This window comes from Strix uralensis, chromosome 8 (genome assembly GCF_047716275.1).
Source record: "Strix uralensis isolate ZFMK-TIS-50842 chromosome 8, bStrUra1, whole genome shotgun sequence".
Taxonomy (NCBI): domain Eukaryota; kingdom Metazoa; phylum Chordata; class Aves; order Strigiformes; family Strigidae; genus Strix; species Strix uralensis.
Genome location: NC_133979.1, coordinates 17,341,514 through 17,367,170, shown reverse-complemented (window position 1 = coordinate 17,367,170; position 25,657 = coordinate 17,341,514). Strand labels below are relative to the sequence as shown.

The window sequence follows — 25,657 nt, the reverse complement described above, 5'->3', positions numbered from 1 at the left end:
TTGTGGTTAAAAAGAATGTATTTTTTTAGCATAGGTCTATGAAATATATCATCTGGATGTAATCTCCATGTACGTATTACATTTAAACATACTCAGCAGTTTTAGATTTGTTGTTTAGGATCTGGTACAATTTAAAATATATAAAGTAACAAGGCATGCTACAGATAATAGACAGTCACTGTTATTCTCGCTCTCTGACAGCTAAGAGCACAAGAATAGAGCGAATGCCAAGCTAAAATAAAATCTAAGTTGTCTAATTATCTAAGCCTGTAATGGCTGGAAGCTACCAAATTCAGACTCTGGAAGAGCCATCAGGACCTCTCCTGATTGGAAAAGATATTCTACCAAGAAACTCTGCCATAGGCACTAAAATGTTTACTAGTCTTAAAACTGATAGTGGTACAAAAACTGGGAATTACCTTCACAAGGAGCAGAGTTTTAAATGGCTTAATGACATCTTCCAAATACCATTACAATGTTCATATCTTTTTCTGAAATCTGATCTTCACTAATTTTTGTGATTAATTTTAACAGAGGAAACCTTAACTGAGAGCATTTTGCAGAGCAATATTTTTCTAATTTTTCTTTTGTGCAGCATCTGCTGTTGCTGTGCTGTCATCTTCGTTATGTTTTTCATTGTCTATGTGCCATAATGTAATTAGTTAGTTCAACATCATCTGTGCTATTAGATGAGATGTTTCTATGGTAAGTTAACATAGTTCTGTGTAATTGGTAGATTTCAGCAGTAGGCATGAATGTATCCATCAACTTTAGGTCGATTTGAGTCCGCAGGATTTAAATTCACTTGGCATACGTTATCCTTGAAGACTGTTAATTTTGGCTGAATGGATAAAAAACACAATGCAGAAGAAAATCTGGCTGCTTATATCGCGGTACTGTTGGAGTCAGGGAAAGGAAAGCATAAAATTGCTGGCTTAGTAGTTGCAATCTGAATGTCTGGAAAATGTTACAGCCTGTGATCCAAATCATTCTTAAACCTAGACGTGCCTGTAAGATAGCAGGTAGTCCAGAATTCATCAGGGTTATCTCTCCATTCATGAAAGGAGTCTTGGTTCTCTCCCTATATACTGCATTCCTATGGGACCTCGACAGTCTTCTCCTTTTCTCATTAGAGAAAAATGTTGAGGCTGCTGCTTTGTCTTGAGATCTTCCATGCTGCACTTTGCTAGTCCTTGTGTCTTGGGAGCTACACCTTTTGAACAAACAATTAGACATTTAAAACAAACCCTCTGACCCCAGTCTCTTTGGAAACAGTGATGAAAAATCAACAGCCATTTGTTACTTTAAAGTAATGCATCCCTTTACTTGCATAGGATCTTCTGGTTTAGGGCCCCAAACAATTTAAAAATGTGACTGGATTAAGTATTTCAATCAGACATCCAATGATATGGGAGAGTACGCATCCTGGCAGAAGCTGGGAAGAATCCTGGATGGCTTTACTCTCAGTCTTCTTTTCCTAGCAGTAGACAGCACTGTTTGCCCCAAAGAGCAAGATAATTCACTTTTAGAAATATGTGTATAGATTTTGACTTGCTTATAAATACATGAGTAACTTTATTTACAGGAACCCAGAACCATGGAAGGTAATTAGTAAGCATGGTTCGCTTAGGTAAGGGTTTGCAAGACCCTTTTATCATCACTGTATCCATAACTTAGGACAGGAGCCAAATAATATAAATGTCAGTAATTATAGATATATGTTTATATTAACAATGAAGTCCACTTTAGGAAGAGCTAAGGCTATATTTGTAATGACCTCATATGGCTAAAATTACGTTCACTAATTTGTCCTGTGCACATTCCTGTTGGGAGAATTGATATATTACCACAAGCCATCAGTAGCAGAAAGTCCTGGAAGTGAGTTCTGCGACTAAAGTCAAAGACATCAGAGTTTGAAATTATATGTAATTTATGTTTTAAATTAAAAGTCTCTAGAGACCACTAGAATATGCACATGTAATAATAAGTTCACTACATAAAACAGTCTTACAATTGGAAATGCTATATGAATTTTGAAAGAGGGCTTTACATTCCACAGTCTAGTAAAACAAGGCACTTTTTAAGCAAATCAGTTAAAATTATTTTGATATTCTTAAACATATACTGACAGTTGATTTTTGGGATGATATATCCGTAGAGTGATATTTTGTCACAAATATAAACATGAATGAAGTATTTTTATGATTCAGATGTCACCATCTTTAACAAGAAAAAAAACCTTTGACAAATACTTCAAAATGTAAACTCATATAGAATTTACCATTTAAAGTAAAATGTTTCCTTTACAGATACTTTTATAGAACTTGCATTAACATGTTGCCTCTACTCACTATTCACCATAACAAATGGTCAGGTTAGAGGATGGGACAGCACAATTTGGTGCTGTTTGAAGGCCCAAATTATAGATAAAAGTAGCCACTGAGCTACTTTAAATTTACAGCCCAAAAAAGATCAATTGGAAAGGAATTTTAAAAAAAAAGTCTGAGTAATTCAACTGACAAAAATGTTCTTACCTAATGCAGAGATACATGTTTCTAACACCATCATTTATGCTTCTGAACATACATCATATTTTATAACAGTAGGTTTTTGTTAAATCACTGCCACTTCTTTTCAGTCAGAATTCACTTCAAAAAAATTTCAGCAGAGAAAGTAAACTTGTCTCCCCTTTGAGACAAGAAATCATCGAAACATTAAATGTTTTCTGCTCAGAGCTAACTATTCTTTTCTTGTAGACATTTTTTAAAATTTCCTTTGTCAAAGGAACATCTTTTGAAGAACGTAGCTGCGCTTTGGTATGATTTCTGAAAACAGTCCCATGCAGAATTTAGTAAAAATAATGTTCTGGAATAACGTGTTACAATGAAAAATGAAAACTTATCTCTAGCCTCTATTATTTAATTAATTAGCCAAGTAAGTTTAAATATGCAGAAGAAATTAGTATTATGCCTGAGTGAATAAACAGCATGTTTAATATTTTTTGATGGTGTTGTCCACACATAATACCTTTATAATTGCATTAAAATTATTTTCAAAGATGTGTGTCCAGTAGCAAATCCTATGTCATTAGAATATCTGCCTGTTATGTGTGTATCCAGGAAATGAGTTATTTACTGTAACTCATTGCCATGGAGGAGTACGTCTGATATCCTTGTGAAGTTCCCATAACCTCTGAATGATGCTATAATTTACAGAAAGGTCCATGACTGATCTTTTCCACCTATTTTGCACCTATCCACAGAGAAGACCCTTGTGATAGCTGGCTTGGACTGTAGTAAGCCAGTGAGGGAACATTGGAGCTGTTTTCGCTGTAGGTCTTCAGGGGAGGTCCACAACCTAGAGATTCGGGGGATTTTGTTGTATGATATGTCATTGTCAGGAAGGCATAGTTTTAGCTAATACATCTAGATGTTTGTGGTGACTGTTTCAGATGGAAATTTGACATTAGCTGTTGTTTCAAAGTGCTGAGAAAAAGCACGGTATGGACTGAGAACTGAAACACACACATTACAGGGATCTCCTGTTGAAGTTGTCTTTTTAATTTAAGGGCTAGCAGCACAGTATGAGAAAATGGAGGGTTACAAAAATAAAGAGGAAGAGCAGCCTGGTGACTTGTGTCTGGCAGAAATGCCTCTATCATATTTGATTTGAAATTTACATAGATGCCAGTAGTTATGACACAACTGTCATTCTAAGTTCACTTAACTGGACATGAAACAATAATGACAAACAATCAGAATGACAGTTCTCCTTCTATTCTGCAGTGAGGTTCTTCATATCTCAATTCTACAACATTCCTTCTGTTCACTCTGCCAGACAAATGTGCTTCTGTTATGATGATTTCTCTGTTTGACTCGGCGCAGCCTTGCTTTCAGGAAGAGTTTCTAAGCTTTCTATTCAGTTTTTTAGTCATACCATTTATCAAAGCAAGAGTTTCTTAGTACCAGTTTTTAACATTAACTCTTTAATAGTTACTTTGCTGATGTAATCCATTATTTAGAAACATTTTCTTGTGTAAGAATATTACATTATTTTTCATATAAAAATATAGCCCTCTACTTTTCTTAAGTTGTTTTTCAGAACTGGAGTGACTACTGTACTCCATGACCATAACTCTTTTTATCATTCTACTATGATTCAGTAGCTTTTGCTGTCTTATAAACAATCTTACAATTAAGAGCTAATGTTAATGGAATAGATTGTTGTCATAGGATAATGGTTTCCTGCTGCTAGATAAATGCTGTGGCAATGCTAGGACATTTATTGAAAGTAATAGTGAAGACAAATCTAGGAGATTTATTTTTAAAGCAGGTGCCACAGATCCAGTGACACCATTCTGTTACAATTGTTTTATTTCTATTTCACTAAAAGACTGATGAAGATGGAAGCATTTTGCCTGATGTATGCAAGTGCAGCAAAGTGACAGTGGCTCATTTCACTGTTACTGAATAAGCTGCATTGCACTTGGCTCAGGAAGAGATTTATTGTGCAGCTCATCCAATCAGAAAACAGTTTATCCATTAACTACAGCTTTAAAATATGTTGTATTTCTATGAACAAGATGGGGCTTGATGCTTTCTTTCCCAGAAGCAGTTAGGCATGGTTCACAGAAAAGGAGAGAAGCGAGGCCCTACAGTGCTTGTTCTGCTGGTCCATCCAGAAGCCCCCCCTTTCCTCTGTGCCACAGGGGTGGCAGGTTGGGGAGGGTGAACCTGTCCATAGTGTGTTCCCCTCCTCCCTAATCAATGGTTCCTTGTCTCCCTTCTTCTCCATTGGAGGGTGTTGCCTCAGCATTTGCAGAGCAGAAATGGCAGCATTGTTCTTACCAGCACTGCTGTGCGGGGGGTGGTGAGGCAGGTTTTTGACTAGTTTAACGTTTCCCCTGTCTTTGAGTTCACAGGATCTCGAAGTTTTGGAAAATACGCCTTCTTCCTTTTCCATGACTTTTCAAATCGCTCACCACTGAACCCTCCAACAGAGAACTGTGAAAAGCAGAACTTGTAAAGCTTCCTAGGCTATCTGCTCTTGTGGAATTGCAATAAAACACCTTGATTACCCCAGGTATCCAGCTCCTGCAAAATTGGAGCTGATTGTCAGGAAGTGCATGGGATCCATTCAACTCAACAGTGGGTTGACAGGTATGCACCAGTTGCCTGACTTAGGCCTCAACAGATCTTTTGTCTTTTCTTTTGAACTGTAGAGCAGCTATTCCAAGTGGCAATGTTGTAGCTATGACAGCTAAGGATATCCCACAAATAATAAAAAATACGATCCCTTCCCACAAACTCTGATCATTCCAAAGCATCTTTAAAGTTATGTTGTAAAACAGCCTAATGACTTTATATGACCATAAAGTCCCTGCCAGGATTTCCTTAAGAAACAAACTAATTTTATTATTAAGGCCCAAGGACCTTGATATCAAACCAGCAATTCACTGTTCCAAGGACTTACTCTCTGTAGCTGCTCACAGCACAGCTCTGAATTAACTTCTAAGACCAGAGCTTGAAGGCAGTAAACAACTTTAACCTTTTCTTGATCCCAGACACATTTCACAAATAGGAGTTCAGTAAATGCATGAATTTCACTTTAACTCATGTGCAGACATTTGAAGAACTAATTCATTCTTCATTTTCTGAGTTTTAAGAAAATTTTAATACTAATAAATGGGCAAGTGTTACAGCACTTCTGCCAAAGAGCCCTCAGATTAGGTTGGTCCTCTGCTGAGCCTAGCCCTTTGTGAAAAGCGAGCACCAGAGAGAACATCATAGAGAAGAGCAGAAATGGGAGAGACCTGTAATCCTGACAGAATGAATCCTGGCAGCTGTGAGGTCCATCAGGTCATCTGAAGAGCACACAGGCTACAGAGCTCCAGCAAACACATACTCTTCCAACTACATCTCCATAGCAGCAGTGCATCAGACTTGATCTAATGCTTGGGCCTTCCAGCATCAGTCTCCTATCTGAAGTTTAGGATTCACAGGAAAGTTCTAGGAGATGGAGAATTTGCACATCTTTAAAACATCAGTGTCACTTGCCTAAGTACCTTTAAGCATGTGACTGTAAGTATTGTAAAGTCCTATGATTTTCTCAAAATATGTGGTGTACCTATTTAAAGTCCCAACTCTGTAATCATGGTCTTTACACAAATCTGCTTTCAACATTTTTAATAGGAATTTTGAGACTTCCTGGTTAGGCAAAAACATTAATTCTTAAAGATCAACCAGAAACAAATAAAAATAATTTCTTCCCATTTAGTATTCATTTTTAAAATGGTTCTTCATTTGATCTAATATGTAGAGAGGAGTCATGACTTCTGAATTTTTCAGATTGCCAGTACGTAACCAAATGTCATATCACCACGTATTGAATCTGCTCAAGGAATCCTCCTCAATTCAAGGAATTATTAAACCTATTTTGTCGATAGGCTTCTTCCTATCGCACAGGAGTGCACACAATCGATCAATATTTAACTTCCATACTGCATATTGCTCCCACAGAGGGCCAGAATTCCCCATGTCTGTTATCCTATCTTAAAGCGAATCCCCAGCCTCTTGCAGCTCTTTTGACTAAGGCGGCTGTGTATATCCCGCCTGGATCTGGCCCAGATGCTTTATTTCTATTGCATGAGATGATTAATTCTGTGGTTTCTTTCTGTTTGTCTGATAGACGCTGAGGTAAGAGACTGATGGTTGCTTAGTGCACTGTTATTAAAAAGCTGCTTTTGATAGCCCTGAACAGGCTTGAGTTGTGTGCTACAACTAATCATAAAGCTGCTTACTTGGAAATGTAATGCTTGTTAATACTATACTGTACTTTTATAAGTAAACTCATTTTTGATTGGCTAGAGTTTAACTATAATCAGTAATTAAGGGTCAGCCATCCAGTAAACTCATTAGTTTACACCAATTACATTTGGTATAGTAACTAATGATTTCAAGGATCAAGCCATTTATTTCTAAGCTTTCAAAGTATAATTATTGTGTAAATCAGATAGAGTGTAAATCTCTTCCATACGTTTTGGTTGGTAATTGAGAAATAAAATGGTTTCCAAATGTATTCTCTGTCCAGTTTTTGTTCTGCAGTAGATCTCTCTGGGGACTCTTTAAAGTATATGGAAAAGGTGATGTCAACAGAAGTGTACGCTGGGCAAACTGAGACAGGATTAATTAATAGAGATGAAAGAGAAAATCCAGCCCCTTGCAAATCGTGGTCCGGGCCTCAACTTGGACATCACACCTTAAATGACAGTTTACAATCCTAAGCATGAGTCACACAGATTGACAAGTATTCAAAATATAAGAGAATTAAAAATCCTTTATGTTTAATGTATAAAGGCCTTCCAATATGCAGTCTTTAAGATGGTGTAATCTCTGGAGCATTTTGCTTTGAAGTTTAATATGTAGTTCCTCACATCCACATAACATTTTCAACACGTTAAACAAATTAGTCTCTGGTTACAGAAGTTTTTAGACATTTACAAGTTGCCGTTTAACTAAATTTAACATGTGCCAGCGAAGTTGCTCATGCACTTGTTCATTTAGAAAAATGCACTTTTGGAATGATTAATAAATAAACCAGCCTTTCCTATCCCTTCAACTTTGGTGTTTATTTGAAAGCAATCTACTTTAAAAAGACATTAATATCCCTAGAATTATTATTAGAATAATTGCTTTTACTCTTCTTGGAACACACATTTTTTCTCATTTCCCTTCAGCACAGACAGCTTTCGACTCAGATATAAACTTCTTATTATTATTCCCCACTCCCCACCCTAAAAATGAAGAATAGGAATTATACACTTTTCACTAAGGAATAATTAATTTGTCTCAAGCGTTAGAACAGAGAATTGTAGAATGACTTTGAATGGTAGTCTCTAAGGAGTAGCATTGTTTGTTCTCTTCAGTCTTTAATGAGCTTTAGTAAATGGCCAGGAAAAATTACCTTCTTTCTGTAATATGAGAGAAGCGAAGAATGAAGGAAGCTATAGAATCCCTAGGAGAGAAGGGAGCAGCCACACACACACACATGTGCACACACAGACCCCTGTACCACATCGCTTCCAACGGTTAGTGTTCTCCTTTGGAACTGAGCACTACAGCTCTAGTTTTTCCATTACAGTTAAAATATATAATGTCCCTAATATTTTTGTAGGAGAGAAAATTCCTGGATGTCTCCCACATACTGACAGTGTCTGGCTTATGTTGGGGGACAACTGCCTATAGCTGAGCTCTGGAAGTCATTCTGGCTTCCTCTGCTTTGGCATTGATTTTGTCTTTTAAGATTCTTTAGTCTATTTTTGTTGTATTTCCACTTTTAAAAGCAATTTCCCTTATAGTGCCCCAGCCTGCTGCCCTGTCTTTTAACAGACTTTTTTTCACTCCACCACATCTTCATTTCACACCTGTCCAGAATGGTAACTGAGGCAGCAGTGGCAGGTGCTTGTTTCACCTAAGGATACAAGAACCTGTTGCCATGGATAACAAAAGTATGTTCAGGAGCACCTTTTCCTTCCCTTCCCGCCAGCCTCCACGTGTGTCCTCACTACCTAGTCCCATAAAGTGTCGGTGGTGCTGAGGCAGCTGCCATTGCCGCTCTGGGGCATGAGGGGAGCTGACCCACAGGAGCCAAGCGAGAACAGCACAGTCTAAAAGGATCTTGTGGAACAGGGGCTCTCTTCAATCCATCCCGCTGGAGCTGTTCCAGGTTGTAGGGAATAATTAAATATTAACTGGATTGCCATGTGTGCTTGCTCTCAAAGCATCACTGAGAGCAAGAAACCTGGGTTCTCTTACTCTCTTCCAGGGAATACTTCCCTACTTTGTATTAAGTATTTATTGGGGTAGGCCCTGGGAGATGTGGTTTCCCCACCCAGGTGAGTGTCTCCACGACAAGGCTGGCAAGTCAAGTGCAAGCTTTCCCACTCAAAGAAAGGACTCGGGTCATACTCCTTACAGAACACCTGATAATCTCTTGGGTAGGGTGCTAATTCAGGGGGCAAGAGATTCAAGTTCAAATTGCCTCAGGCAGAGGCTGAATATAAGTCTCCTGTATCTTGGCTAAATTGCACCAGTCAGGAGACTGAACCACAAAAGTTTGGGAGAGGAAGAAGGGCAGAGGAGCAAGGAGGAGAGACACGCAGAAGGTGGCAGCGCTATCTGTCATTATTCTGTGAGAAAAACCTGGCGCGGGTGTCCAGTTCCTAGAAAGCGGCAGAGCAAGCATGGTAAGTAGGTAAAGTAATGCACGGTGTTACACCACCTTAGTCTGATCATGGCTCTGGATCATGGGAGGTGCTCTTATGGCAGACATCAGATTGCTGACTAGAGTTCAGGGTCACGAGGGATGTGAAGAGAGATTATGAAAGTGGGGAGAGCTGCCTGGACCCATCCCAGACATTTAGGGAAAAGATAAAAGTAGAAAGCTGCTGCCAAAGTAAAAATAATTTCTCTCTATCACGGGCCCTCTTCAGTGCAATTGTTAGAGAAGAACAAATGGAGAAAGATGGTTGAAAGACAGATAGGAGACAGTGAGAACAGGACTAGTAAGTGAGGCAGAAAAGTTGGAAAGACGACAAAGAGGAAGAAACATAAGAAAGCAACAGGACAATTGGATGAAGAAAAAGGAAAAGGAAAAACGATGACTGACCAAGGCACTTCACCTCTCATTTCCTCAATCTTCTGGCAATAAAATAATAACAGTAAGAGAATCACAGAGCATTTCAGTGACTTTGAAGGCCGTAAATATTTGGGAGACATTTAGGTGTCCTGTTTATCAAGATTGTGTTAAAAAGAAAGCAGGAAAATTTAAGAGAATGTTCTGACAAGTCTGAAGCACTGCTATCAGGAAGGAAAAAAGGAACAGGACTTACGTGCTTAATTTCGTATGTGTAACTGAGTATTAAAATCCACACCCAAGCACACTTAGGCTTTTTAATAGTAGAAAAAACTGGGCCTGTTTCAGACCAGTAAGAACACATGGTTTAAGGCATGCAGCCGCTCTTTCTTCCGTAACAACCTACTGTGACTCCTATAATTTATTCCTCCCAAGATTCATTTGAACATCTGCAGTATCATTATTTGAGTTTGTTATACTATTAGCTTTAAAATTTTATAAGCCATACAGTAGGATAGGTGACAAGTTGAAAAGTTAAGGAGGGTTAATTTAGAAGTTTTAAAGCAAAGCTATTTTTGAGTTATACAAGTGCAAAAAAGCATCTGAATCCAAACCTCCATGGTTACATTTAAATAACTCAGAAACTGCTGAAAGGATTTTCTTCAAACTTCACTCAAGACAAATCCCTCTGGGCTAAGACCAAGCATGAGAATTTAACTCAAAAGGTGATTGTTGTCTGAAGGGAGTTTTCTTCCCCCTGCCCTCTTTTTCTTTTCCCCCTCCTTTTGCTTGTTTTGTTTTCAATGTTCTGAAAAAAATAAATAGCACTGAAAAATAAGGGTCTGGAGCGTAACTGTTTCATATCCATTTTATCATTATAATAAGAAAAATGCTGTTTGTAAACTACCTTTTTATTAAAACCAGACCCTCTCCTTTGCCTTTAGCCATTACCAGCAGTCTCAGTACCCACTTCTAGCAGGCATTTGATAATGCTGTAACTGGGTGGCTCAACAGAGAAGTATCAAGCTGTACTCTCAGCCCCATCTGCAGCTTCTTTGCATGCCTCAGCAGCTCGGTGCAGCTATAATACTACCCTAAATGGACAACTGAGGATTCCCCTTAACAGGAAGTCTTTGGAGAGCAGACAATCAGCAGCTCTGCAGCACTCTTTCCTTCACTTCCCATCCCCAGTTCATGGGAGGTGAAGCATACTCTATACCTGTAGGCTGACCTAAACTATGTTTTGATTTCTCACTGGTTCAGGATTTGGAAGGCAGAAAGGTAGCTGGTAGTCATGCTGTTCTCAGCTCACTGACTGTTAACTTGGTGCATCTGGCAACCTCATTCATGGTTCCCCTTTACAGTTGAGACCCAGGGACTCACCTCCTAGTCATGTAGTTGTAGGAACCCCTGTAAAAGAAGAACCAGAATAACGAAGGGGGAATTTTCTATTTTCTTAAAGTCCTTGAAGTCAGTCATTTTTAACAGCAGCATCATGGGTCCTGCTAACCTGATTATCTGAATTTAAAAAATAAAAAAATAAAAAGACAGTGGATTTTTTTTTTCTTTCCTGTTCATTTCAACTCTCTCCCACATTTTGTTTTCTACAAATTGTCCCAGGGCAGACAAGACCCTTTCCCTCCCCCTTCCACCCAGGTTTGCTTCTGATTCTCTGACAGCACCTCCCACAGTTACTTGCTCATTTGTTTGTTTTTCCATTTGCAACGTTTGCCCCCTCCAAAAAGCTGGCTTGCTCAGGGAAATTACAGTAACTTATTTCATTTCAAATGCATTCAGAAAGGCATTTTAATTGTTCCTTTTCATTTAGAGCAGCATCCAAATTTGGAACTTGTGAAGAACTGAAGGGGAAGGTTTGGAATATATTTGTTGAAATAATTCACCACATTTAACTCAGGCAACTCAGATATGTGTGGAAACAGCTTCCCTTGCCTATCTTCCATATACATGACCTGGATTAAAAGTTGCTTTGGGCAAGGGCCAACTCATTGTTTGTAGCCCTAACACAATGCAGCTTCCAAGCTGTGGCACTACTGTAATACCTAGGGATTTGTTTCAGGGGACCCTGATTTTGGAAACAAAATACATGTTTCCTGATGACTGCTAACACTGAACAGTGGGAAGTATAGCTGAAATGGGCATAGGGAGAAGCATCGGGAATCCAATGTCTTGGGTTCAGTTCTTATTTGGTTTAATTTTGGGGAAGTCTACTGTGGCAAAACAGAAAGGCCTTAAAGTTGGGTATCAAGATGTGATAGCTTACAGAGGGATAAGCAGCTCCTGGGAGCTTTACCACCCTATAGGAGCAGGCAAATTCTGGCAAATGTTGAAAAAAATGAGATTTTTTTTTTTTAAAATCACAATATTTAAATAATCAGAAAGCTTTTCCATTCATAAATGTCCCATCTGCTCTCTACCACCAAACTTCTGGGGTATCATTTTTCAGTCAGCACTTGGCACTCAGCACTTTAAGCTGTCTGCTGCTATCTCATTCATACAGCTTTTTCATTGCAGGTCAATATTATCTGACTAGGTTCAGATTAAATCTTAATACACCATTCATCTGGAAAACCCCAACTCCAAGCACAATGAAAAATTGCAAATATAAACAGTGCTGTTTCCATGGATGATGACGTATTAAAATGTATCCCAAAGGGAAGAGCAGCAGGAAAAAGAGGAATGTGAAATTATGATCACAGAAGAGAATGCCCTTCTTTTTCAGCTGAGATTTTGTGCAAAAAGGAATGTGGCAAAGAGAAGAAAGGTCTGTCTCCTCACTGCTGGTTCTGTAGCAAAGAAGATTTTTCACATCAGCCATGATAAAATTAAGCAGAGAAATAGCAGATCAGAATTGTACAGGAAGATGTGAAATAAGGAAGAGTTCAGTGCTGTTCAAGGATGGCAAAGTATAATGAAGGCAAATGGAAAGTAAAAGCTGAAACTGGAAGAGATAAGCTGAAGGAGCCTAATATTAAACACAAGTTTAATTAATAAAGATAGGCAGATCAAGCTGAACAGAGAAGACTCATTTAAAATGTCAAAATATATCCTTAGTTGTGGCCAAGTAAAAATAAAAGCAAGGTATGTAGAAAAAGCATGAATGTTGAGGGGTGAAAGATTGGGTTCGAGGATGGAAGTGCTGAGAAAACCTGAAACTGCAGAGAAACTCTTCTGGGAAGATGACAGCACTGTCTTTAGTGCTTGTTGCTGCCTTCCAAGTACCCAACATACTGCTCCATCAGTGAAAGGGATCACAAATTACCTCCTAATCTGTTTAAGCTAAATCAGCTAGATTCATTTCACCTGGTGATGACCATGGATATGAGCTAACCAGGCTGTCTTTACTTGTAGTGCATTAGGGAAAGCTTGCTTGGCCTCTTCTGATGGCAGAGCTATGGGGAGACACGAGAGGCAAGCAGCAAAATGGGGTGTAATTTTCAGCTAGTAAATGGTGGCTAGGCCCTGGGGAGGAAATTTGTTTGGTCTAGGAGAACACATAAACATGTAAGACTGGAGCCAATCCAGACATGTGGAAGGATGCAGGTTTCTTAAGGTTGAATAAGACTCAAGGAAAAAGTTATCATCAGCAACACAGGGTGCAAGAAATGTTCATCTCTCCACATCCCACTGATATGAGTAATGAACACTTTTAATGTCTTTGCTACTGGTGCAAGGATAATCACTGCAGGGGTGTATCTATGTGCTTGGGAGAAGTAACAGTTACTGGTTGGTTAGTAACTAACTGGAGCCATAACAGAAGAAACTCATGATTTTACTGCCTCTGGTCCAATAGAAAACTGAAATCTATGCTACTTAAGCTTCATATACTCAGCATTTGCAAATGCCAAGTAATCAAAATTTTTACCAACATAAAAGTGAGGAAAGTTGAAGAGCAACTATGCATAAGGGATCACTAGGACAATATACAGTGACTTTCACTTCAGGGTAATAGTCTAATACCAGTGTTCCTTTAGGGACTTGCATCAAGTGAATTGGTACAGTTAGGAAGCACATCAAAAACTGATCTTGCATACCATTAATTTACTTCTATTATCCAGAGTGGTTCTGTTCTCCAAGGTAGGTAGATCATGGGAAGTCTGTTTTGCTTCAGCTATTGCTATAACAATTCAAAGAGAGGGAACGAGAATTCTGGTTCTAAAAGTGGATACATTCTAGAAACGTTAAAATAACATCTTAAACTGAAACATGGAAATATTCTTGGTAGCCCCCTCTGTGGCGCTCCCTGTAATTATAGCTGAGAATAATCATAAATCAACTTTTTGTAAGAAAGAGGCCACCCCTTCTGCATTTCTAGAGGCACTGCATCTCTAAAACCTTTGCAATTACTTTTATATCTATCTTCTATGTTATAATTTAGATTGAGACTTTTAATATCTGACTCAGTAGGTCTTATTTTGCTTAGTTCTCCACCATTTGTCTCCTTATTTTGGGTGCCTGTCATTCACATTTCTGCAAAGTTCAGCTGAAACCAGTAGTGCCCTGTTCATGTTACTGGTACTTTGCATTGCAAATATTAAGAAGTAGAATTTGCAATCCAAGTCATTCACAGAACATTCTTATACAGCACATAATTTGCCAACAGCTAAATTAATCTTGCTTCACAATGTGAGGCTGTGTACATGTGGTTTCTGATACAAAAGGCTCCAGTGAAATCAATGGTATAGGCATTATATTAACTCAGACCCAGCTTTTTCAGGTCCACGAAGCTTTGTCATGTACCTGCTAATTTAGAACTCAAATGTAAGCAAGAATCTCAGCTCTCCTTTTTAAATGGTGTGAAGTTTCAATCCAGTTTACCTTGCATAGATGAAAACATATATCAGTAGCTGGACTCCACTGCACATGCTAAATTAATGAGCTGGGGATTTGACCACATGTGTAGATACACTCTGGGAACCTGAAGACCTTTCCCTCTATACTGCATTAGGTTTGGATGTATGCCAAAGAACTATCTACAAGCTAAAGGGAAGTGGGAAAGGCAGTCTGGCCTACCAGTTAGCACCAGGGTCTAGAACAAGGGTGTGAGCTACAGGTCAGGGGTCAAGCGCCATCCATACCCTCCAACTGATGATCAGTTGAAGAAATGCATGTGCTGCTGCAAGCAGCACCACAGCCCACACCGTCTCAGGACAATGTCTGGGGTCACCACTGCTCAGCTGGGAAGGGCTTTTCCACCCCTTCCCTCATTTAGGAGGGAACGTAGTACAACACAGATGATCTGGAAGAAAGCTCCAGGAAGAGGGTGACACAAAAGCTTCCTACGTTTTGGCTCATTGCCTGGTGTACTACAAAACAAAGCACATTTGGGGGTTTTGTCCTAGTACGTCTTCAAAGAAAGTGTGTAATGACAAGTTGGTCAGAATGCAAAATGAATTTGATAATAAAAAGACAAAGCATAAATGTTCATGCACAACCATCAAGTGTGCTTTGGCACCATTCACACTGCATGACTTTTGTTGACCTGACAAGACTGTGACCTGAAATACAGACATAAAACCAGCAGTGTGTCCTCAACTTCTGTCTCCTCTTTGCCTTGTCCCAAAGACCATTGACCCAGAGGGATGAAGCCTTGCACTTATCATTCTCAGACCTCCATGTGTCTGAGTCCATTCATAAACAGCTCCTTTCTGCGGAACTAGTCTAAACTAATTCTCTTCATACACTTGTCCAGGAAACAGCACATCAAATCCCAAGTTATTTCAGTTGTGCATAATAGTGGAAACAAACTTCTCTGGGCAGATGTTCCTGAGCAAGTAATCTCAGAAACATGACTACCAATGCCAGATGTCTTTGGCTTCACAGAGGAGGTTGAGGTAAAGCTGGGAAAATCGCAGAATAAAGCTAATGAATAGGGGTAGGGTATAGAAAAACAAAATGTTGCTGGAACATTAATTCAGCTTTCACTACAAGAGCAGAGCTTGCAAGACACATTCAGATAGCACTACTACTGGTCCCCTCTGGTTAGACTCCTCCCTATGTACTACCAGAAGAATTAAATCTAGGCCAGATTTTGCTTAGGTACCAAAGGAAAAAGGAAATTATATTAACCTTCTCTGTGAATCTGAACAACAGAATTAGTAACGATCTTTACACTTTAAATTTATTATAAAAGTGTGTTTACCTTAGCTTATCAGATCAAGCTTAGTAAAAAATCAAAAATCAGAAGTCCCGTGATGTGAGAACAAGTTACACTGAGAGTGAAAACTCAGCACATCCCCAGACTGTGGGATGGGAGGGCCATCTGCTATCAACATTTAGGACACGTACTTTGGGTGGAAAGTTTCCTTGCAGCCTCAGGCTTTGTTATAGTAACAGAGTTTAGCTCTTAAGCTCTTGTTCTATCCGTAACTCTAGTTCAGAGCACCTCAAATCTAGGCCTTGCTGAGGGTCCTAGTGTACTATCCTCTAAAAGGGGGTAGTTCTCTATCCTGGGGTGGAGTCATGCTGAAATCAAAAGAACTCTGCACAGGCACAGGAATCCCTGCTGTCATAGTATAAACAAAGTTTGTCCAGAAAACAAACACACAGGTTTTCTTCCTTGAAGAAAAGCCAGCAGAAACAATTTGATTATATTTCTTTCTCTCTCTTAGCTATATAGGAATGGCATTTATTTTTTACATATTTTCATTATGCAAAGTCACACTGGACCCAACAGTGCAAGCATCTCCTTCATTCTGCTGGTGTTTGGCATCTTATTAGAAATGTTATCAGAAAGTAAACACAATGCACAGGCAGGTTTGCTGTGGAGTAACGAGGTTTTAATACCATACCATGCCATGTCGGCAACTCAGAAATTTTTTAACAGGTTAAAACTATTTTTGGTAATTACAAAGAAGCTGAAAGGAGAAGCATCCCCTCAAGCTGACAACATACATTTTATACAGAAAGAGACAAGATATGAGACCATGAAAATTGCACAGACACAAATATTTGAGATGTAACTGAGAGGCAGAAAAATATATTAAAATGATCATTGATTGAGCAACATGGAAAGAATTCTCTCAGCAGGAAAAAACAGATTTGCACAGGTCTCTGAGAAAGCACAACAGACACCATTTTTGTGACAATACTTAACACTTCCACCTGAAATTTTAAAGCCACCTCTGGATATTGATGACTGTCTCTTTCAATATAGCTGTTATTGCTTTTTTTACAGATAGAAAAACCAAGTTTCTGGAATGACTAGGAGACTTTCCTAAGGTCAAACAGTAAGTCAGGGGTAAAGACAGAAACAGTCTAGTTCTCCCCAATCTTATTCTCAATCCACCCCATTAACAGATTGTACAGCCATGAAAAATGATCTCTTCCCTGTGAAAAGGTAGGTTTTGCAAGGAAAATCACAAGTTCCACCTGTCTCTCCAGCTGATATTAGCAATAGTTAAAATTTCATTCTGCAGAAAAACTGCCGATGCAGCACTTGTAAAAAAACACCAAATTCATGTGCAGATCAGAAATTGCCAGAGTGCTTTCAGCAGCTGCAACTACCGCACACTTTCAGAGAGTCATTTGAACTCATCAGATCTGACTCTGGGGTAGACAGCAAAGCCCAGGTGGCTTGGTTGTACAGAAAGCCCTCGTGCCTCATGTGGGGTGAGGCAACGTGAGGTTGGGGCCCTGCAGATTTGCACAGGCCCCAGGTTAAGATGGGGCACACCAGTGCTGCAGCCCCCCCGGCCCTCCCGCAATGCCGGTAGATAGAGGACGCTGACAGGACGTACACACATGCAAATGTTTAAATACTGGTTGTTGGGGACTACAGGAAAGCCTACATAGACATTTCGCCTTGGGATATTTTCTCTACTCTATTTCAAAAAAGCAATAAAAATATGTGCTACTCTGAGGGCTCTTTCTCTGCTTAACCAGCCCCTTTATTATTATCTAGCTTCTCTCAGAATATACCCTTCCTCTCAACAAACCTGTACTGCTCCAAAGGGCAAAGCTCAGGTCTCAGGCAGGCGTTGTCGACGCACACTTTTTCACTTGCCTGACTTCTTTCCAGCACAGGTCAAACTGGGATGGATTTGAGGGTGTCCATCCACAGGCCTGTACAAAGCTGACCTCTTTCGCTGGGTCAGGTAACCCTCGTGCACAGACCGGCAGCACGAGGCGTGAGCTATGCCATGGCCACAGGCAGCCCTGCGGCCCAGCCTGCGGCGCTGGAAGCACACAGGGCAAAAAGGTTTTCAGGAGTGCTGGCCATCCACATCCCTGGCAGAAACCAGCCGGAGGAAGCTTGGAAAACCCGGCCCTTTTATTCTCCAGAATTAAGACCTTGATTAGCTGCTGGCGCAAGACCAAAACTCCATCTGAAATGCTTTAGACATCCCATCTGCGCTTGGTTTGGGAGTCTGAGGAGCGCATGCTGTGGCCCACTCCTCACCGGTGCCAGGCAAAAACAAGGGGAAAGAAGGGGGTGAGGGGATGGGTGGAGAAGAGCACTCCCGAGCCCCCACTCTCTCAGGAGGCGCACCCTCACCTCCACACCCATGCCCGCAAGGGGCCCTCCAGGCCGCCCCAGGCCCGCATGTCTGCCAGCCTGGCTTGGCCCAGGGGCTCCCTGGCTGCCCTGGGGGTCGCAGGCTGGGTCCTGGCACCCCACGCTCTTGGGCCGGAGCCTGGCCTCTGCTCCTCATGAACCCGCCAGGGCAGGGCCCACACCCAGACAGGGCCACGGGCCCTTCCCTCCCCTCTACCCTCTCCCTCCCCAACCCCCCGTGGTCCTTCATGAGTCCCCGCACTTTGTGATAAATTTCATAATTATTCAGCCCTTACTACCAACACCGAAATTCATCACTCAAAGCAAATTAGCCGAGATTCATTAGAATAAGACATCTAGTAGGCACATGTACTTTATTAGCCTCTTACACCAATAGTTTTAATTAGGTACATATTTCACAGCTCTAGAGCTACTCGAGTGAAGGGCTGCTTTTATCTCTTTTATTTACAGTAACAAGCTATCAAACAAATACCACCATAATTAAACTCAGATGCAAAAAAAAAAAAAAAAAAAAAGAAATTTTTATTAACGGTGACCTACTCAAACCTCAGGTTTGGTCAACTTGGGATGTTTAATTAATGAATTAAATACCCTGCAGCCGGGCAGGACGCCGGGGTAGGGCGGCACCTGCCCTTTCCCCTGCCCCTGGCCTGGCAGGCCCTTGCTCCATGTCACCTTCAGGTAGGGGAGGAGAGCTCTCCCTCGGATAGATACCGTCGTGATGAGAAAAGTGATTAAAATCCAGAACATTTCTAAATTATTAATGAGGAATTTAAATGATGTTATAAAAGAGGGAAATACAGGCGAAAATGTTACACATTCATGGAATTTTTACTCATGCATAATAATAAGTTGAAAACACTTTAGTTATAATACTTCCTAAATTAAAGGGCGGGAGGCGGGGGGGGGACGGGACACGATGTGTTTCTCGGGCCCGCCCGCCCGCCCGCCACTCGGCGATCAAGGGCGCCACCTGCCGGGCGCTTCGGCGAAGCGCGCCCGCCGCCGCCGCCCGGCGCAGGGCCGACGGCTGCCGGGGCCGGGGCCGGGGCCGGGGCCGGGGCCCGGCCGCGACGGTGGGCTCTACCCGAGCCCGGGGGGCGGGGGGGACCCTGCCCGAGCCGAGGGGCCTTGGGCCGCCGTCGCTGGGGGCAGCGGCCGTGGCTGTCGCAGTCCCACTACAGGGTGTGCGGCGGGGCTGTGGTGTCACTCCTGCCGCCTGACGCTGTTCCTTGCTTTCTCGAGTACAGTGTAGAGACAGGCTCTTAACTTTACAGGTGTTAACAAGGCCCGCTTGCTTGGAGAGAGTGCCTTGTCTGCATACATTTAACCGCCCTGTCAACTTTCTGAGGCTAGTGCTGCTCCGTGCTGTAAATTTGTTAAAAAAATATAGTACCACAGAGAATAATCATGTGAAAAGAGCCGCTTTCTGCGCCACTGCGTACACCGAGACCGACGTGCTCCCCGGGCATTGGAGCAAACTGCTGCTGCCCTTGGGCCCACCAGCTCCACAGGTCTGGCCGGGGGGGGGTGTGTGTGCACACCTAAAACCCCACTGAGCTGCCTGCTTGTGATTTTGGATCCTTGTGAATAACAGCAACCGTTGGTACCAAGAGAACAAAAGGTTTCCCCAGGTCAAAGCTGCAAGCGGCATGTACCTCACACAGCTATATTTTTGTCTAAATGTCTGTGCAGCTTTTTTGGTAAAGACTTCCCATGCTGTCTCTCCAGACTCCCTGTACCCACATGCTGTGTGTGTGATCCATAGAGTCACACAACACTTAAAGGTCCCATCTCTAAAGACCTATTTAAGGTTTTATACAACAGGCAGTCATTTTTATCGTCTACCACAAATTCCAGGCATCATTTTCCTATCCCATGGCAGGGGGGAGAAACCTGCAAGCCAACAAAAGTAGCAGTCACTGGGACACAACCTTAGCCACAGCTTCTCGGACCTGCATGTCCCTCCAGCTGAATTCCTTGGGGACATCCTGTACTTCCAGGTGCCTTTCAGTCTGATAAAGCTGCTTTTGGTAGCTCTGCACAGCAGAGCCACCATCTGATTACAGCGGCAGCAAATAAGGCAAGAACAATCCCAGGCCATTCTGGACTGTAAGGTCTATGCAAATGCTGCAAGTCCTGCTGAATGCTAACTGGCAGCTCACACCAATTACTGAGTAATGGGCTCTCCACATGCCCCTTTACTTAACAAGTAGACACGGTCTGCACTCACTTTTGGAGCTCAGTTGTCTCTGGTTGTAACACCAACTGAATGCTTTGCAGTGGGCTAGCCTCACAGCGACTAAAGCTCAGATCGTTATAGCGAAGTCTCAACCAAAAGAAACTGCCACACTCTTCTCAATTGGAGCAGATGAAATAAAGGCTCTTGGACACAGTTCCTATCTAGGAGCCTGCCAGAGCCTAATAATTGCAACATGCTGTGATTCTAAAACAAATGTGTCATGGAGAGATACCCAGGCTAATTCTGAGTGAGGTAAATTTGCCTGGATGAAATTCTTTGTTAGCACAGTGTTATTTCTTCCGCTGCTCCAGCCACTTCTGGTCCCTTTCTCTGTGGCACTGCACAGAGCACATTTGCTCTTGTGAGCCACACAGCCATGGTCCCTCTGGATAGAGCAGTGACATTCAGATCAGAAACAAAAATTTGTGCTTTCTTTCCTCCTTTGCTTCCTATGGAATCTTCACTGATCATATTCTCATTATTCCTTTGCCTGGACAGCACTACCTAAAATTTTAGCTGAATTTTAGGCACTATGGCTCCTCTACCTTTTCTGTCACAGGAGAACTCATTCCCTGTCTTTAGCTAGATGGAGAAGCAAACAGGGTTTCACTGAATGCTCTTGAGTTCCACATTTTCTCCCTAGATCTTCAAAGGAATATACTGAACAGAAGATAACAGAGAAGATCCCTGTGAAATCATGGTGCAAAAAGAAGTTACTGCCAAATAATCCCAAAGCATCTGAGATAGTTTCCACAAAGAAAGCAGCAGGGACTCCTAAAACACAGTTCCCATACATCCTTGTTAGGAATGTGACACCATTACTTTCACAGCTAATGCTATGAAAGACTGCTGAAATGTTCAAAGGAACTTTGGTAGGTTTATTTTTCTCTTTGGAAAACAAAAGTTATCACTAAAGGCCTTATAAAAAGTAAGAAGCTTTCACAACCTTGAGTCTCTACAGGCAGCAAGTACATGCAAAATGTTGTCCTCAGTTTATATTCTTTAGCTGTTTTACATTTTTGACACTGGGAGGATGGCATTTGTAGCCAGGTAGTTAGCATCAGATTATTATTTAATGCAACCAGCTGCATGAGTGCAATGCTGTGACTGAGACTTTTACATGCATGCAAGTCAGTGACTTCAAAACCATGATTTCTGCAGCAGCCATGATTTGCACCCCATGTATTATGGGCTACCTGACAGTATTATAGACAAGGAGCCATCTCTCTGTGTGCCAGAAGAGAGAAACCAGTCACTGTACTGAAGGCCAACTGAAGTTTTAGGTGCCCCCAAAGGCCCATTAAATTCCAACTTCATGGGTTTATTACCGTACACTAAACTGATGTGGCCATCTTTATCTGAAATTAGTTTTTTCCTAACTTTGTATATACATGTGCAACACAGTGAAGTAATGATGGTGGTTCCATACTTCTTCCCCATCATGTATTTTAGTTCTATGCCTTGACATCCTGTTAAATGTAGTTACCAGGACAGAATTTCCCTTGGTGTTAGTTTTAGAGCGCATATGGGAGGTGGAAAGAGAACCCACTGACTGCACTAGTTCATTGTGTGAACCAGGCAGTAAATACAGATGTGGAACTCCATATTCATGTCTCAGCACGGGTATATCTTCAGTGTCACACCTGCAGGTATTTATATGATCACACACTGAAATAAATGCAGTGTGTGTGGGTGTGTAGAGCTGCACCTGTACTTATAATGAGACATTCAAAGAAATCTAGTAAGTTTTGTTGCAATCCCACTTGTCAAAAATGTTCTTGTACATTTTGTCCTGTATGGTCAGTAGCCTCATCCCTGCTGGTGAATCATTCTCTGGACTGGACTGGACTGCCCTAGGTACCCATCTCCTTCCCTCAACCCAGAAAGAAAATCTCCTACTTCGTCACTTCCTCACTGCTTTCATTCTAAAGACCAAATCCTGTAAACCATCTGCCTGCACAACTTCTGCTGAGCTTGAAGTTGCTGGAACTGAAACTGGGCACAGAAGGCAATTTGCACACCCTTTGGGTCTGCATATTTGCCTGCTTCATAAAGAACATACAGGCTTTCCCTATAAGGCAGCTACTGACTGGCAAGTCCTGCTCTGGCACAGAAGTATTATACATCCTTGGATGGGTTTTGAGAGCCCTATTTCAGCCAGTGTGTCGTGGTTTAACCCCAGCCAGCAACTAAGCACCATGCAGCCACTCACTCACTCCTGCCCCCTCTCCCAGTGGGATGGGGAGAAGAATCGGGAAAAAAGTAAAACTTGCAGGTTGAGATAAGAACAGTTTAATAACAGAAATGAAATAAAATATAATAATAATGCTAAAAATATAATAATAATAATAATAGTAATGAAAATTAATATAACAAAAAGAGAGCGAAACAAAACCCAAGAAAAGACAAGCGATGCACAATGCAATTGCTCGCCACCCGCTGACCGATGCCCGAGCAGCGATCCGCCCCTCCCAGCCAACTCCCCCCAGTTCATATACTGCGCATGGTGCCCTATGGTATGGAATAACCCTTTGGCTAGTTCAGGTCAGCTGTCCTGGCCGTGCTCCCTCCCAGCTTCTTGTGCACCTGCTTGCTGGCAGAGCATGGGAAACTGAAAAATCCTTAACTTGGGATAAGTGCTACTTAGCAACAACTAAAACATCAGTGTGTTATCAACATTGTTCTCACACTAAATCCAAAACACAGCACTGTACCAGCTACCAGGAAGAAAATTAACTCTATCCCAGCTGAAACCAAGACACAGTGAAAGGACACAAACCTAAAACCTCATGGTTTATGTGCAGTGCAGAGCCTAATACTTAGTATATTAAAAATACTATTACATCAGTCAAAGAGCACAAGGAACACAGACTTGTTCTTGTTCTTCAGAGGAGGAAACTGAGCCAAGGTATCCAAGTAAATTGCCCAAGTAAGCATCAAACATTAGGCTAAATTTTGGAACGTCCCTACTTACCTGGAATTTCAAATTGCGAAGTAATTTAAAGCTCCTTAAGGCTGAACAATTGCCTGTGAGGATAGGTAGGCATCTCATCATTGATGGTGGCTTAGGGCACAAGAGAAAAAAAATGAAACCATTATTGCCATGCAAAAGCGCTGTAACCACTGGACATTGACTTAGAAACATTTGGACTTTGTGTTGTAGTTCAACCCCACCATAAAGACATGAAGCCTGCATATCTGTACATATTTTAAGGAAACAGGAATAATAAGAAATAAGTTACTCTTTCACTCTTTACCACCAGACTCAGCATTTCCTAATGGCAACTGTAGAAGGAAGTACTGCCTAGTCTTTAGACCAAGGTACTGCGAGTAGAGAGACAAATTCCACTCAGATTTTTGCTTGTAACTGGCTAAATCAGTCAATCATTCCATGCCTTAGTTAACACATCAATATTGCAGGTATTATAATATCTCAAAATATTTCCTTTTACCAAAAAAAAGAGTCCCCTCTTTGCCCAGCCACATATTCTGTTTCCCCTTCCTTTCAGATGAATGCTTTGGCAAAAGAGAGATTTGTTTTATGACATTTACTGCATTTGTTGTGCTGACATCACAGAGTCAACGAGAACAAGTATTTATACTTCTATTATGCTTTCATTGAACTGAACAAGGTGTTCAACAGGACATTTTAATTATAATCCCACTTCTAACAGCGTGAGTAAAGGTGTTTAAAAAACACAATCAAGCATGAAATAGAACAGTAAACATGCCATTTCAATTACAAAATTATGTATAAGCACATCCTTGTACAGCACAACGTTTGAAGACTGAGAGAAATGCTAAAATCCTATCTGAAACCCCGGGAGGTTTTGTGCACGGGGTTGAAGGAGCTGAAATGCTCTCTCCTCACTCTTTTGTGCACTCACATTGAATTTTTTACTCCAGAGAGAAACTCACGAAGTCCCAAACTGACAATTTTTGCATTGATTTCCATGGAGGGAGACTAGCCATAAGCTTTTGTTGTGTTGCAGTATCATGTCAGACACTTGTTCTGTTTGGGGAGCTCTTTTTTACTTCCCAGCCCAATGGTGCTGAAATTGAAAAGCAAATACACTGGCAGATCCTGGCATTGTTATCCACCACCATCCACCTGTACTGTGGTGTACAAACTGCTCTCCACCAGCAATGCAATGGAGTAAATACTGTATGTATCATGTTTATAGATACATGTGACCCACCAGAAACTCCTGGACATCTATGGTCCCTTTGGGCACACCAGGATACTGGGCTGCCCTGCAAAGTGCTGTAAATCCCCCAGGCTGCCAGGAGGGAGAATTTCATCCCTCACTCACCACTATACTGTGGGCTTCACGGAGTTCAGGGAACAGATACAATATACTCTTTTACAGTGAACACTCAGGGGAATGTATTGAACTCTAAAACTGCACTCTGGAAACAGTGGGAGCTGCCTTCCCATTGCAGAGACACTCACTCCAGGAGCTTCTGAGCAAGTAAATGATGCCTCGATTTGGTGAAGTCCACCTTCTCTCCAGTGAATCAACACACACTGCTTAAAAGAATACAGCAAGGTTGTCACAGAAGCCTGTCAGTTGTGACAGCTGCTGTTATTCAGGGATTTTTGGCATTGTAGACAAAAGGGAACATTGGTGCTCCAGTGATTAGGGCTGGGGACAGGACAAGGAGGTCTGGTCTGTCCCTGTGGAGGCAAGTGTGCCAGGAAAGGGCAGCTGAGGTGGGAAGCTGGCAGCTGAGGGTAGACTTGCTAGATTTCTGCAGCCAGACAGGAGTGTGGACAAAGGCTGCTGCTAGGTGGGACTTTTCTCTGGCCTTCAGGCAAACTCCTCTCCCCGAAGCAGATGTCCAACTACTGGCAGCATGATGCCCAACTACTCCAGCACTCTGGAAGCACATATCAAACAGGCAATGAGGCCGCAATCACTTTGCTGCCCTAAATAACTGCCTGCTTGACCAATGTGTAGAGCCAGCTCTGATGGGCACATATCAGAAAGACCGGGGCACAGCACTGTCCCACTAGCAAAGATGAAACCTTTTCTTTTCTGCATGTGATACCACTGGGCACTCAAGGAGCAACTGGCAATCCAGTGAATATTCTTACTAAAGCACAGCCAAACTACTTCAGCCTGTCCTCTGCAGCCCTTGGGGAGACAGTTTCTCCACACAGCCCCAGAGAGGAGAAAATTGGAATGACTCACATTTCTGCCATGCAGATTAGACTTGAACCAATGCTGGATGCATTAAGTTCC

At 41.6% G+C, this 25,657-nt stretch overlaps 1 long non-coding RNA gene across 1 annotated transcript in view; it reads right to left on the bottom strand.

Annotated features, from left to right (window-relative positions):
- Positions 1 to 25,657, bottom strand: part of LOC141946829 (uncharacterized) — a 44,294-nt gene continuing 18,637 nt past the window's right edge. The window contains exons 4-5 of the long non-coding RNA XR_012629943.1: positions 23,386 to 23,475; positions 1 to 1,213 (exon numbers count right to left, since the gene is read on the bottom strand). This is a non-coding gene — a long non-coding RNA (uncharacterized LOC141946829). The remainder of the gene's footprint in view (positions 1,214 to 23,385; positions 23,476 to 25,657) is intronic.